The sequence below is a fragment of the Cnephaeus nilssonii genome, assembly GCF_951640355.1.
Source record: "Cnephaeus nilssonii genome assembly, chromosome: 1".
NCBI lineage: Eukaryota > Metazoa > Chordata > Mammalia > Chiroptera > Vespertilionidae > Cnephaeus > Cnephaeus nilssonii.
In genome coordinates, this window is record NC_137072.1 from 95765153 (window position 1) to 95781120 (window position 15968).

The 15968-nt window shown below is 40.7% G+C and overlaps 1 protein-coding gene and 1 pseudogene across 2 annotated transcripts in view; one reads left to right on the plus strand and one right to left on the minus strand.

Moving 5' to 3' along the window:
- The window catches only part of NWD2 (NACHT and WD repeat domain containing 2), a gene marked incomplete at its 5' end in the record, with an annotated part of 134806 nt that overhangs the window by 104062 nt on the left and 14776 nt on the right, over positions 1-15968 (minus strand). The gene's annotated exons all lie outside the window — the stretch shown is intronic.
- On the plus strand, positions 9764-9916 carry LOC307103274 (metallothionein-1G-like; annotated as a pseudogene). Its single transcript has one exon. The product of its transcript is annotated as a metallothionein-1G-like (transcript).

The following is a 15968-nucleotide window of genomic DNA, read 5'->3' on the forward strand; positions in this document are numbered from 1 at the left end:
ATGTTAACACCTTCAGCAAATTTGACATATGAAGTTTTGAATCTTGTTGCCAATACAACAAAATAGCATACATATCAAATCGCATATATATCAACATATGTGTAACTCCGTCTATTGAAAAAAAACCTGCATTAGTAACCGGTACACCTTCTACATCCCCATGACTATTTCAAAACTCCCAATTTGTACTTAATCCCTTCACCTTTTTCACCTAGCACATCCTCCCCTCCACGATCACATTTCTAGATATACATCTGAAGAAACCCAAAACATTAATTCAAAAGAATATATGCACCCCTACGTTCACTGCAGCATTACTGACAATAGCCAAGATATGGGAACGACCCAAGTGCCATCAACGGACAAGTGGATAAAAAAGCTGTGGTACATATATACAATGGAATATTACTTGGCCATTAAAAAGCATGAAATCTTACCATTTGCAACAGCATGGATGGACCTAGAGGATATTATGCTAAGTGAAATGAGTCAGAGAAATACCATATGATTTTACTTATATGTGGAACCTAAAAGCAAAATAAATGAACAAACAAAATAGAAATAGCCAGGCTACTTTGATTTTAGCTACTAGGGTGTTATTGTGTAAAGGAGAGAGTTTAAGTTAACTAGGATTTTTATAACCATAAATTAGTTTAAAATAAAAATATTTTAATATGAGCCATGATGACTAAAATACTAGATAATAGAATAAAAATATGTAAGAAAATAAAAGTGTTTATATTGGTGTTATGACTTTATTATTCTATTTTCAGCAGTGATGAATCTCATTATATGATCACATCTGATGGGTGTAATGTACCCACTGCAAAGTATTCATAGAGACTTGGTGCGAGACTTGAATCATTATGGCATCTTTTAACTTCTTTATAGTATAGGTGGTTTGATAAGATTAAATAAACATTAATTTATTATTTAGCACTAGAAGGTCTGAAAAAAGTAAAAGTGGTTAACACAATGAGGAGAACACATAAGTTCCTCATTAAATGACAGCTATTATCACTAAAAATACTTCTTCCCATCATTCTTCCTCTTTTTCTTTCTTAACTTTCAGGGTTGAAAAGTGGGTAGGAGGGCTCTGGAATGGTTAGAATGGGAGAGGAGCTAGAGCAACACTACCTAGCTGAAATCCCACCTTTATTTCTTGCTAACTGTGTGTCCTTGGCCATGTTATTTAAACTTTCTGTGCTTCAGTTTTCTCCCATGTAAAATGGGAATAATACTGGAATGATAACAGAATGAACCCCACTGGGTCAGTCAGATGAAGAATGATTTAATACACATAGAGCAGTTCAGAGGAGAGATGGGTCCCCGTCAAACGTTCCCCCCACCCCACCCCCGCCCGTCTGCTCTAGTATCCATGCACAGGTCCTCCAGACATTGTTTAAAGATGTCCTTTCTCCCTCTCATCCTATCAGGCCCTTGAGGGCTGGAATTGAGTATTCATTTTACCCACTTTATATTATCAACTTTTATAACCACACAGAAACTTTATTTCTTTAACACGACCTGTTGTCCTTTCTGCCTGTCCATTCCTTTCCTTAATCATTAAGCCCTTAGGACATCAGATTCTGGTTGGCATTAAACTGTCTTCAGAACAAAGCCTCAGATCAGTTGCCCATAGAGACAGTTTTGGTCCAGCTAAAGATAACATCTTGACTTCGGTTGCGTTTCAGCCCCAGGCCCCTGAAAGTGGAAGACCCTATAGACCACAGCCTTAAGAAATCAGACAGAACGACGCCATGGTTAATGTCAGGACCTGATACAATGATCCACTACTCCCTGCCCTGACCCCAACCGACCAGTACAGCCCAGGACCACAACTCCTTTAGCCACCATGATGAATGGTTTCTCCCCTCTATGTAACTCATCCCCTGGAAGCCATCAGGGAGCCAGGTCTTTATGCTTTAGCTCACCAGTGACTCCAGGCTTGGAGCCATTTCATCAACGAATAAACCATCACTTTGCTGCAAACTCCTGTTTTCATTTGACTGGGCTTTGATGCATACAGGTGAACAGGCCCCTTTTGTCCAGACCACTTTTAACAAAATGTCTGGCACACAGTAGCTTTAAAAAAAACACACAAACACATAGAATTCTACTAAACTCCTCAGCTGGTCCCAGAAATACTTGGTGTGGTTCAAAAGAGAGGGGGCCACAGACTGCCCCATGAGATGGGAGGGAAATCCGTCATTAAAAATGTTGGATCAGAGACCTGTAATTGCCATGTATGCTTTTCTCATTGGTGTTCATATTTAACTTTGTTGTAGTTGTTTTTGCCCAAATCTTTCCACTGACCTGTAGGTTCCATAAGAGTAGCATCCTAAATAGCAAGCAAATGGGTCAACTTCCTTCCATTTGCCCCTCCAAATGCATTCCCCACCCTTCTCCACCTGATTTCTCCCTAGCAGGAGGCTGATCTGTAGAAAATAGGCATATCAAAGCCCCCATTCCCCCCCCCACCCCCGCATCCTCCAGCTTCCTGTGATGTGTGGACACTGGGATCCACAGCATGAGGCCAGAGAATGAAAGGAAAGAGAAGTTAGGGTCTGTATTCCACCAGGGCCTGACCTGTAGGTCCCCTCAGAAGGGCCTTCGCTATATGACTGTAAATGTGCTTTATTCTGGGTTCTTTGTACCTGGGGTGGTAACAGCTCTATTATTACAGGCACCAGGGTGCTGCACTATCCCTTGTAATTTCTCTCCACTTTTCTCCCAGCTTTGTTGAAAGTCCCTTTCTTAAACCCTGTAGAAATAATCTAGTTGGAAAGTGCCATGTTTCCTGCTGGAACTCTGACTGGTACAGTACTTCAGATATAAAAAGTGGGACCATAAAACAATGGTCACGTTTCCTCTGGCTAGGCAGCCAGTCAGCAAGTACTTTTCCTCTTTTTTGTCTAATGGGACCCAAATGCTTCCCCCTCCCTGCTCCCCAATGATTCCTATAAATCTCTTCATGAATTCTGAAATGATAAAGGCTCCTGTATTCATCCTTCTCCTTCAGGGACTTACTGGTATTTTAAGAGAAAAGATCTCTGCCATAACTTATAATTTTCTATTTCTTGTTTTTATTTTTGGTTTTGTTTGGTACTTTTTAGAGGCATCATTTCGTTTGATTATATTCTGATGTGCATGTTTAAATTTAGTCATAGGTGATAATACAATCTAAGGGTAAAGCAGTACATTTTTTCAAACGAAACTGCTCTTACCTGATTTTTTTCAGTAAATAAGTGAATAAGAGTTTTAAATACACTTACAAACATGCCATTACTAGGGAATATAATATAAAATAAAATTATTTTTGAGATAATGCAGATATAATATAGATGCTTCTACTTTTCACTGTGTATTTCCTGCAATCAAGTACAGATGTTAAAGCAACTTTAAAACACTTTTGGGAATAAGAAACTGATATTCCTTTATAGTGAACTTCTGTTTCTACATTTTATGTCTGGAGGTTTCACTATGAAGTATGAAAATGAATAGCAAATTACTGTGTTAGCTTTTTTCTCCTGCAGGTGTCATCTTATTGTCACACAACTCTTTTTGTTGTTTGTAAATCAACGCCTCCATCCGTGAGGAGGATTTTCCACAAAAGTTTTTGTTCCATTTCTGTTTAGTTTGGCTTCGAAAGGGACTGGCATTCAAAAGGAAAGCAGATGGATAATAAAGCTCCTTGACACAAACAGACCTAAAACCCAGAAAAGTCCAGTAGTGAATTCTACATCTTCCCGATTTAAAAGTATGGTTTGATATACAATTTCTCTATCTTATTTTCATTTCTTCTGCATTCTCTCTTCCTTTTTTGTATTATACAAAAGTGCCTCATCCTAATGTCTTGACAGAGCTGACAGTAAGAGTCAGAAGATCTGTACTGGGGTGCAGGGGGGACGCTGAGTAAGATGCACCACACTGATAAATGGCCTATGAAGGGAGTGGTGGCTCTCATGAAGGTTCAGGGAATGGCAGAATGATCAAAACCCTTACAAAGGCCATCCTGCATTTCAGGATTCAGTTTAGTGCTGTTTTTTTCCCCAACGGATATAACCATATTTCGTCAATTTCTAGTGGCATATTTGAAAAGAAAATGACACAATATGGGTGTCTCACAATTGCTGCTGCAGCAAAGCTGACATGGAGGTTCCGCCAGGAAAGGGAAAGCCAGGGCCAGGCCAGGCCATGGGGTTGGCATTTTCTCTGCTGCAGGTAAAGGGGCTCGTTTGATTTGGAATGGTGGATCATACCCATTCCCAGTGCATGTTAGGATTATGTTCAAAGAAGTAAAGGAAACGATTTTTAATAAATTATAGAAAAGTATCACCACAATGAATGCATCATCAAAAAGGAGAAATTATAAAGAATTATGGAGTTGAAAAGTACAATAACAAATAAAAATTCACTAGAAAGTGCAATATCAGATTTGAAATGGAAGAAAAAAAGAATCAGTGAAGTTGAAGCTGGTGCAATAGAAATAACCCAATCTGAAGAGCTGGCAATAAAGATAAATGAAGAGCTTTAGAGAACATGGGACACATCAAGCATGCCAACACATAGAACAGTCCCAGGAGAGAAGAAGGCAAGGGCAGAAAAATTCTTCAAGAAATAATGGACAAAACTTCCCAAATTGGAAGAAGAGTTTTAATTTATGCATCCACAACACTCAATGAAATGCAAATCAGATGCATATAAAGAGATTCATACCTGGACACATCATAGTAAACTTACGGAAAGCCAAGAACAGAAAATCCTGACTACAGGTCACCCCATACAGCAGAGGTTCAATACAATTCTTGGCTGACCTCCCATCAGAAACAATAAAGGTTAGAAGGTAGGGGAATGACAAAATCAAAATGCTGGAAAAAATTTAAAACCCTGTTAACCACAAGTTCTATATCTATAAAAACTATCCTTCAAAAAATGAGAGCAAAATTCATAAAGACTGAGAGAATCTGTTGCTAGTAGACCTGCCTTGTAAGAAATACTAAAGATAGTCCTTTAGGCTAAAAGGAACTGATGTTAGATGGTGACTCGAATCCACTGAGTAAAATGCAGAACATTAGATATGTGTTAATACAAAGTACTCTACCAGCATATTTTTTTCTCATTTCCCATCTAAGTTCTTTAGAAGACATAACTTATATAAAGCAATACTCATAAGACTATTTTATTGGGCTTATTACTTAAATAGATGTTACTATACATGACAATATTAATACCAAGAGGGAAGGTAATTAAGGCATTCTGTACGTTTTACTAGAATTAATTTAGTGTTAATCTGAAGGAGATTGTAAAAAAAAAATAAAAGAGGCATGTTATGATCCCTAGAACCACTAAGAAAATAATTTTTACAATATAGTTTAAAAATCAATAGGGGAATTAAAATATTTACTTAAGACAAAAGAAGGCAGTCAAGGAGAAACAGGAACAAAAAAGACAGGAGGCACACAGAAAACAAATAGCAACATTAGAAAGATGAACTATATTAAATCCAATTATATTATTATGTTTTATGTGAATGGTCTAAAAACTCTAATCAAAAGGCAGCAGTTACCAGACTTGATTGATCAAAGCAAGACCACCTACAAGAGATACACTATAGATTCAAGGATATAACTAAGCTGAAAGTGAAAGAGTAGAAACAGATATGAATGCAAACAGCAATGAGAGAGCTAAAGTAACATCAGGAAAAACAGACTCCATGACAGAAGCTATCCTATCTAATAAAAGGGTAATATGCAAATTGACTGTCACTCAAACACACAGATGGCTGCCCCCATGTAGTCAAAGATGGCCACCTCCATGTGGACACAAGATGGCTGCCACAAGATGGCCAACGGGGGAGGGCAGTTGGGAGGGACCAGGCCTGCAGGGGAGGACAGTTGGGGGGGACCAGGCCAGCAGGAAAGGACAGTTGGGGGGGACCAGGCCAGCAGGGGAGGACAGCTGGGGGGGACCAGGCCAGCAGGAGAGGACAGTTGGGGGGGACCAGGCCTACAGGGGAGGGCTCTTGCGCGGGGGGGACCAGGCCAGCAGGGGAGGGCAGTTAGGGGTGACCAGGCTGGCGGGGTGAGGGCAGTTAGGGGTGACCAGGCTGGCAGGGGAGGGAAGTTAGGGGTGACGAGGTCGGCAGGGGAGGGCAATTTGGGGCAATCGGGCCAGCAGGGGAGCAGTTAGGCATTGATCAGGCTGGGAGGGGAGTGGTTAGGGGGTGATCAGGCTGGCAGGCAGTAGTAGTTAGGGGCTGATCAGGCAGGCAGGCAGGTGAGCAGTTGGGGGCCAACAGTCCTGGATTGTGAGATCCAGTGGGATCAGGCCTAAACGGGCAGTCGGACATCCCTCGAGGGGTGCCAGATTGGAGAGGGTGCAGGCTGGACTGAGGGACACATACACCCCCATCCCCCCGAGCATGAATTTCATGCACCGGGCCTCTAGTCTATATATATAAAAGCCTAAGAAACCGAATGACAGAACGACCAGTCGACCAGTCGCTATGATGCGCACTGACCACCAGGGGGCAGATGCTCAATGCAGGAGCTGCCCCCTGGTGGTCAGTGCACTCCCACAGCGGGAGCGCAGCTCTGTCAGAAGCCAGCCGAGTGAGAGCAGCTGCAGTGAAGCGAGCACAGCTGCAGAGGCATGAGCCTCTCCCACCTCCCAGGCAGCACTACTGAGCAGCGGCAGTGGCAGGCACAGTGGGGCTGGGATGAGCAGGAGTGGCACCTAGCCCCAGCTCAGGCTCCTCCCCAGCCGCCTGCTCCTTCGCGCACTACTACATCCCTCGGGGGACATTGGACTGCCAGTTTTGGCCCGATCCTTGAAGCCGGCAGTCTAATGTCCCCCGAGGGGTCCTGGATTGCAAGAGGGCACAGGTCAGGCTGAGGGACCCCACGGGTGCACAAATTCGTGCACTGGGCCTCTAGTTATTAGATAAAAAGTGAGATGTTTCAAATAAAAGGGTCAATACACTGGGAGGATTTAGCAATAATAAATATATGTTCCTAACAACAGAGCAAGAACTGACAGAAGGAAAACACACAATATTAGTTGGAGATTTCAATAATTGATAGAACCACAGGGCAGAACAGTATTAAGGATATAAAACACTAGCAACAAACTCAACTGGACATTTATGGAACACTTCACCCAATGTTTGCAGACTACACATTCTCTTCAAGCTTAGGTGGAACATTCCCCAGGACAGATCATGCTTTGCCTCAAATGCTTATAATATTAGAAAAGAAGAGTGGCTTAAAATCAGTAATTTAAGTTTTTCTGTAAGATGATAGAAAAAGGGTAAGTTAAACCCAAAATAAGTAGAGTACAGGAAGTAAGAGCAGAATGCAATGAAATGGAAAGCAAACAGAAAATTAACAAAGTCAAAAGATGTCTGCCTAATGAGATTAATAACATTAAAATTATTAATACTAGAGTTATTAAGAAAAAAGGATAGGAAACACAAATTATCAGAATCAGGAGTAGGAGGTTATCCTACAGTTATCAATAACATAACAGAAACAATACATACAACTTTATGCTAATAAATTCATTAACTTCAATGAAATAGACAAATTCCTTGAAAACCTCAATCTATCAGAATTGATGCAAGATAAAACAGAAAATCTGTATCTATTTTAAAAACTGAATTATGAAATGTTCCCTCAAAGAAAACACTGGCCATGTACATTGGTATATCCTTTCAATCATTTAACGAAGAAATAATATTGATCACAATATTTTAGAAATGGAGGTGGTGGTAACAATTCTCAACTCAATTCATGAAACCAGCAGTACTGATACTCAAAGCAGGCAAGAAAAGAAAACCACAGATCAATACCCTTCATGAGCACAGACCGAATGAAGTTCTTTAAAATATGAGCAAATCGCCCTGGCCAGTGTGGCTCAGTTGGTTGAGCATCCTCCAATGCACTAAAAGATCCCTGGTTTGATTCCCAGTCAGAGCACATGCCTAGGTTGGGGGTTGGTTACCCGGTGGTCAAGGCGCATATATATGGGAGGCAACGAATCAATGTTCTCTCTCTCTCTCTTCCCTCCCTTCCTCTCCCATTCTCTCTCCAAAGTAATCAATGAAAGCATAAAAAAATCTGAGCAAATCAAATTCATCAATATACAGGGTGCCCCCAAAAATGTATATACACTTTAACAGCTGATAGCGCAATTATAAAAATGAAATGGTAAACACTGGCTTTATAATTATTCTAAGTGTATGCACACATTTTTGGGGGACTTCCTATATAAAATGGTAATGCATCATGACCAAGTTAGGTTTATCCCAGGAAGGAAAGACTGGTTCAATATTTGAAAACAATGTAATTTTCCAGAATAACATAATTAAAAAGAAAAAAAAACTATATGATCACTTCAAAGGATGCAAAAAAGCCTTTGATAAAATTCAAACCTATTCATAATAAAAGCCCTCAGAAAATTAGAAACTGGAACCTTGCAAAAGAAAACAAAGGCTAACATCATACTTTACAGTGAAACATTGAACACTTTCTCCTTGAGACTGGGAACAAGGAAAAAATATCTGCTCTTATCACTTGTGTTCAAGCACTAATCCTGGAGTACAATAAGCTAGTGCCATACGGCAAGAAATAGACATAAAATGTATAAAGACCTGAACAAAAAGAAATATAACTTTTTATTTCCAGATTACATGATTGTGTATCTAGAAAATGCTAAGGAATTTACAAAAGAATTACTAGTGAATCTCCAAAGCCTTCTGCTAAATGACAGAACCCACATCAGTTTTGCATGGCACACACCCTCCCTAATTAATAGTAGAACAACTATTGAGAGTAGCATGAATAGAGACAAGAATCTGGATGTCCGCAATCCAACCAAATCAGGACTGGAGTCTCCATTTTCATCTTTTTAAAATATATTTTTATCAATTTCAGAAAGGAAGGGAGAGGGAGAAACATCAATGATGAGAATCATTGATTGGCTGCCTCCTGCATGCCCCCCCACTGGGGATCTAGCCGAAGCCTGAGTATATGCCCTGACAGGGAATCGAACTGTGACCTCCTGGTTCATAGGTCGATGCTCAACCACTGAGCCACACCGGCCGGTCTGGCATCTCCATTTTCAGTTGAGAATTAGGGAGGTTTGGGCCTTGAGGCCGGATACCATGTGCCACATAACAGGCACACAAGTCCCTCCGTGTGATCAGGTGCAGCCCACGTGGTGCACATGGACCCTAGTGGCACCACAATAGTGGGTCCAGCCTGACCAGCTTTAAATGTTTTTATTTTATTTTTATTTTTATTTTTATTTTTAGAAAGAGAGGAAGGGAGAGAGGAACTTTGATGAGAAACATCGGTTGGCTGCCTCCTGCACATCCCCTACTGGGGATGGAGCCTGCAACCCAGGCATGTGCCCTGACTGGAATGGAACCAGCGACCTCTTGGTGCATAGGTTAATGCTCAACCAACTGAGCCACACCGGCTGGGCCAGCCTGACCAGCGTTAGACCTCCTGCCTCACATCTGATCAAAATGGATCCCAGCCGAAACCGGTTTGGCTCAGTGGATAGAGCGTCGGTCTGCGGACTGAAAGGTCCCAGGTTCGATTCCGGTCAAGGGCATGTACATTGGTTGCGGGCACATCCCCAGTAGGGGGTGTGCAAGAGGCAGCTGGTCGATGTTTCTCTCTCATCGATGTTTCTAACTCTCTGTCCCTCTCCTTTGCTCTCTGTAAAAAATCAATAAAATATATTTTTAAAAAAAATGGATCCCAAATGCTCCTGCCCAGCTGGTGGACCTGTGCCGCCTCCTGCAAATGCACAGACTGCAAATGCACCTCCTGCAAGAAGAGTTGCTGCTCCTGCCGCCTCCCAGGGCTGCATCTGCAAAGGAGCATCCGACAAGGGCAGCTGCTGAGCAGGGCCTCGGGGGAGAGCCTGCTCCCAGATGTAAATAGAGCAACATGTCCAAACCGGCATCTTATTTTCCATCCCACCCTGACCCGTTTGCCACATTCTCTTTTCTATGAAATATGTGAGGGATAATAAAATTGTTGACTTAAAAAATCTTATTTGTGATTGCAATTCCATTATGTGTTCTTTCCTCTAGCCAAAGGTACAAGCCATTATATTTAATTTCTATAAAAACATCTATATACACATCTACATAATACTAATAAAATAAAACTCTTAATGGCAAAGGAATTCTTCAAAGACTGGGCTTAAAAGTCACTGCTTTGGCAAATCAGGAATTCACTCTAACTGACCTTACTTGGCTAAAAAGGGACTCTTCTTTCATCTATTAATGGAAATAAAGCCTGATGATTTATTTCTATTTGTCAGATGAACAACATTTAAAGAACGATGGATACTGATGAGCAAAGCTAGGTGTTTGGGAGACTCATAGCCCAGACACTCACTTGTCTCTTAAGCTTCATTACTGCACATGCTTTGTCTACCCGCCTCCAGTCTCCCTCACTTCATCAACCCATCATGCACATGGCTCTTAGAATAATTTTCTTAAAAACCGACTTTCTCAGGCCAACAGTCTGTTTCCCCTAAATATTACCAAGTAGCCCTTTTTAAAAGATCTTAGAAATTACAGGATATTACTAATGCCAATGAGTGATCTTACTGAATAAAAGTACCATATGTCAATCTACATTTGTAATTGCAACATTCAAGCTATGTACGTATGGTGATACTGCGTATTTACCAGGTGCCTTGCTGGCCAGGCACTGTCCAAGGTGCTCGGTATCAAGAGAGGAATAGAACAGTTATTTCTTTATTAGTTAACTATGAATTTAGGAAGCAAGGCATAGACATTAGATAATGGAAGCAATAATGTGAAACGTCTCTGATTACAAATCACTACTTACTCATTAATTTCCCTAGGAGTCCACTCAGGACAGCTTCCTGCAGGAGACAGACCTTAAAACTGAACATGTGAATATGTGAGGGTAGGGTACAGGAAGAAATCAGCTAGCTGGTAGGATGATGCCCAATTATGGAAGTTTTGGCAAATCAGGCTCTTGAGTTCAGACTTCACCCCACAGGCGGTGAGAGGTAGTTCAGATGTTTCTGGTTGAGAAGGAGTATATGGAAATGTGGTGTGTTTTTTTTTAAATACAAAGTTATTTTCTTTATATAGAGGACTCCTGTAGGAAATAAGACAGGACCTGGGAGCAGATAGGGGTGGAAGCAGATGAAGAAGAGTAGACAGTGTTTGAGGAATCAGGATCAGAGTTAGCTACACAGTGGTCTCCTAACATGGGTCAAACGGCTTTTACAATTCTCAATGCACGCAATTATTTTCTATTTCTGTGTTTCTCTCCCTCATACGACATGAGGTCCTTGTGGGAAGAACCTATTTCTTATTAATTCTTTTAACTTTATCAATTATTGTTTTTAATTATGTTATAATACTAATTAATATGAATTCCTGGAATATGATAGGGCCTCAAATCTTTGGTTTAAAAAACAAACACATTAAGACAAAGAGGTAGATCAGGACTCTGGTCTCAAGATTTTTATGACTCCAAATTTACAGCCTTTAACTTCTGCAAATCTATAGATTGTGGCTAGATGCATCCTTGGGTGAAGTCTCCAATTCAAAGGCCACAGTCTCATCCTCACGGGCACTACATTTCCAAGAGAAGGGGCGTAGCAAAGATTGTACAGGGCCCTCTGGTGTCTGCATGAGAGGTTAAAGATACTTCTTTTGTCCTGACTGACAGGTTCCTATGAACTCTTAAAGTTGTAGGCTCACTGGAATTGATACCATCAGAGGCAGCACTGCTTTCCTCCAATTCCTCCCCTGCACTCTCTCCCCACAGCTCTTTACCTCCCCCCTTGAAGCACTAGTAGGTTCCTTAGCATGATTGACAGTTCTCACTATGCATAAATAATCATAGCAAGCCCCCAATAACTAACGAAATGAATGACTGGTTAAATGAATCATTGCATGATATGGCAAAACAGCTATTCTGCAATGACAATTTCTAATTAATGTGAACATGAAATATTTATGAATTAGAGCAACAGAGTCATAGAAGAAGGTTTGAGAACCAGGAGGCAATTCTGTCTAGAATTTAGTTATCTGTTTCTCCAAATTTCCTGTATGGCCGCATGCATTCTGTAACAACCCATACTCTTTGCTATCTGTCTTCCTTTTTCTATCTTAATTCTACTCACTTTTAAGCCCTAGCTCAAGCTATGACATTTTCTCAAATTATCAAGCTCCAAAGTACACTTGATTTCTCTGAAAATTTAGTCCTTATTTTAATTAACCTTAAGCTGCCTTAAGATCTCACTTCTTCTATAGTGTTATTTTCAACCCAATTTAACACATTTACTATCAGCATTGCACAGTTCTAGGTGCTAGGTGGGAGGGGTGGGGTGAAAATGAGAAAGACATAAGCATGCCTTTAAGGATTCAGTATGTTAGTGCAATGGTCCAAGGCATATAATATACGGCCAATGACATGAAAGAAGAACAGAGAGATAAAAATAAAGATGTTGTGATTAACAATGCTATACATAAAGTTGAAAAGAAATAAAATACAATGGGGTTTGAGAAGAAGTCACACCAGATTGGTTGCTACAGCAAGTATTATTTATTCTATCCAAACTCTTCCCATTTCTTTCATGTGTTAAAAGATTATTTTACCCATTTCTGCTCTCCAGCTTCAATACAGGACCATCTGGCCATAGTGATCTGGCTAAGGGTTGTACAGGTAACCTAACCCAGTGGTCGGCAAACTGACCTAGACTCTCGATTCCAATAATTACAGGCTGTTGTTGTTCCTTGTGATTAAGCCCCTATCCCAGAGGTCGGCAAACTCATTAGTCAACAGAGCGGCAAACCGCGGCTCGCGAGCCGCATGTGGCTCGCAAACCGCAGTTTGCTGACCACTGACCTAACCCAAGCCAATCGGAGTCCTTCCCTCAGAAGTTTTTGCAAAATCTAGTTAAAGCCATAGAATTTTAAGTGTGAAGTAGCCTGTGGCCACATCCACTTTTGCCAAAGTTAGAAAAGATGGTCTGAGAGAATTTGGTAGACATACAGAGAGAAGCAAAAACAAGCAGACAGTCCTGATGGTGTTCAAGTTCCTGAGAGACTGAATATTTGTGTCCCGTCCCCACCCTCTCCACCCCCCAATCCATATGTTAAAGCTCTAATCCCCAGTGTGACGGTATTTGGAAGAGGGGTCTTTGGGAGGTGATCCCATGATGGGATTAGTGCCCTTGTAGGAAGAGATGGAGGCACCAGAGCCCTCTCTCTCTTTGCCATGTGGGAATACAGCAAGAAAGGGTCCGTCTCTAATCCAAGAAGTAGGCTCTCTCTAGGAACCAAACCTCCTGGCACTTTGATCTTGGACTTCTGAGGTTCTTAAATATTGAGAATTAAGTGTTTGTTGTTTAATCCATCCTGTCTATGGTATTTTGTTATAGCAGCTTGCACTGACTAAGACACTGATCCTAGCTATTTCTAGGCCAGATCCACCTGTGCCTTTCCCTTACACAATTCAATTACTTGAGTTAATCAAGTCTCCAGTTCTTGCTTAAGTGAGTTTGAACTGGGTTTCTGTCACCTGCAAAGAAGTGTCCTGGCTCCTTTGGGAACATTAAAAACACTGAAAGGAGAGCAGAACATTTGAAGAGTGGCCTTGAAGGATGGCTAGGATTCCGGAAAGTGAACAGGATGCCAGAGCATTCACAAAGGCAGAGAGGAGGGAAAGGACAGGACTGTGGCTAAAGGATGCACTTAGAGGTTTGGTGGAAGATGAAACTTAGAAGAGGAAACTGTGGCATTATTATAAGAATCTTAAAATTGAGGCTGCAAAGACATTTTCTTCCTAAAGCCTCCAATGTTGTGGTAGCCTAATTAGTGAGTCCCAAAGATGTCCACATCCTAGTCCCTGGGAACCTGTGAATGTGACCTAACATGGCAAATGGGACTTTGAATGTGAAGCTAAATTAAGAATCTTGAGATGGGGAGATTATTCTGGATTATCTGGGAGGGCCCACTATAATGACAAGGGTCCTTAGAAGAGGAAGGCAGAAGGGTTAGAGTGAAAGGAGGAGGTGTGACTGAAAGCAGACTCAGAGAAGGGGATATGACATGGGAGCAGAGGTCCTAGAGGGAAATGTGGAAGGCGCTTGTTATCGGCACTAAAGAGGAAAGACGGGGCCACGAGCCAAGAAATGCAGGCCAACTCCAGAAGCCGGAAAAAGCAAGGAAACAGATTCTCCCCTTGTGTCTCCAGAAAGAATGGCAGGCCAGTGAAACTGAATCCAGTCTTCTGATCTACAGAACTATAAGATGGTAAATCTGTGTTAATACAAGTCACTAATTGTGGTGACTTGTTATAGAAGCAATAGGAAATTAATACCAATGTTTTATGTTTGTTAGATGCTTTCTAACTCTTCAGATGTCAATGTCAGTAGCTGTATGTAAGCTCCCAGGTGTAAATTCCATGTCTCATACTTCTGTGTGTCTATACACAGAGATTGTGCAGAGGAGGGTCAATTTAACCTCACTCGTGTGTATATTTCACCTCAAGTCACCCTATTAGAAGTGTATCACTTTACATCTTAATATACAAAAAGGTCTTACCTTTTCTTAACAAGAATTACTCAGTATTTTCACGACCAAAATATTCCTTCTTTTCCTTTTGCCTCTCTACTTTTATGGAGGGTAGAAAAATTTACAATCAAGTCATGGATAGGCTATACTTGGGCTTGAAATGTGATAGTTTGTTTTGGTCTGGTTTTCATGTTGAAATTTATGTCAGTGTAAGCCTCTAATGGCTGGATGATGTATTTTGTGGTTCATTTGACCTTACAAATTCTACAAAAAACACGCTCCAACATATTTTGATAGTATAACTGTTATGGCAGAAAAGTTATGTCCAAAACAGATACTCTGCATTGTATATCTTTGTTATCTCGCAGATATTATTTTGATTCAAAATAGTATTTAATGCCTAAAATATTAAAAATATACTATATACATTAAAATATAATCAGTATTTTATAGAACTAAAGTGAGAATTTAAATATTTACACATATACATGGGATCTAACTGCATTAATAAAAAGAGGTTATAGATCCTATATTTATTTTTGCTTCTGATTTTATTTCTTACAGAATAAAGCTTCATTTTTACATCTTTTGAGCCTTTGAAAAATGTCTGGTTATATATTAAGGGCATTTGTTTTTACTTTATTGTATGAGCAGGGAATTTCATAGCGTGCTACAACCTCAACAGCTCTGAATACAGATCGAAATATCTGTTTGACACATGGACACATCCAGATATAAATACATTTAACCTCCTTGGGCAAAACTCTACAGAACACGGAGTTGACTGGCTGTGTAACAAAATGACCTATTTAGGAAAAAGGTCAGCTGGTTATAAAAAATAAAAATGGTAAACAAAACAAGTCCAGGATGAGGGGGGGATAAAGAAACATCATTTTACCTAAAGGGGGAGGGACCACCCAAATCACATGTCCACCACAAGTCAAGCAAGGGACATGTGAGGTTTACGCCAGCTATTTAACCATCAGCAAGCCACTCAAATTCCCCACGACTTCCTATTGTACAGGAAGGGCCTGATTTAAAAAAAAAAAAGTCACTTATCACATCTGGATTCATCCAGGCACTACATTAAGCTGACAGTTATCTGTTAGAATTGGGAGTTGATAGACAGACTGAAGGAGTCTGGGTCTAAAATCTCCCTTGGTTTGAAATAGTTTACTTAGTTCAACCTGAAATGAATGGGAGTGCCCCATTTGAGAATCCCCATCTTTTTTTCCCTTCAATCTCTTAGGGGGTATCAATTTTATTTATTTTTATATTGAATTAATTGGGGGTGACAGTGGTTCACAAAACCAGGTAGCTTTCGAGTGTACAACTCGGTGACACATCATCTGCACACTGCGTCATGTGCCCATCCACCTTA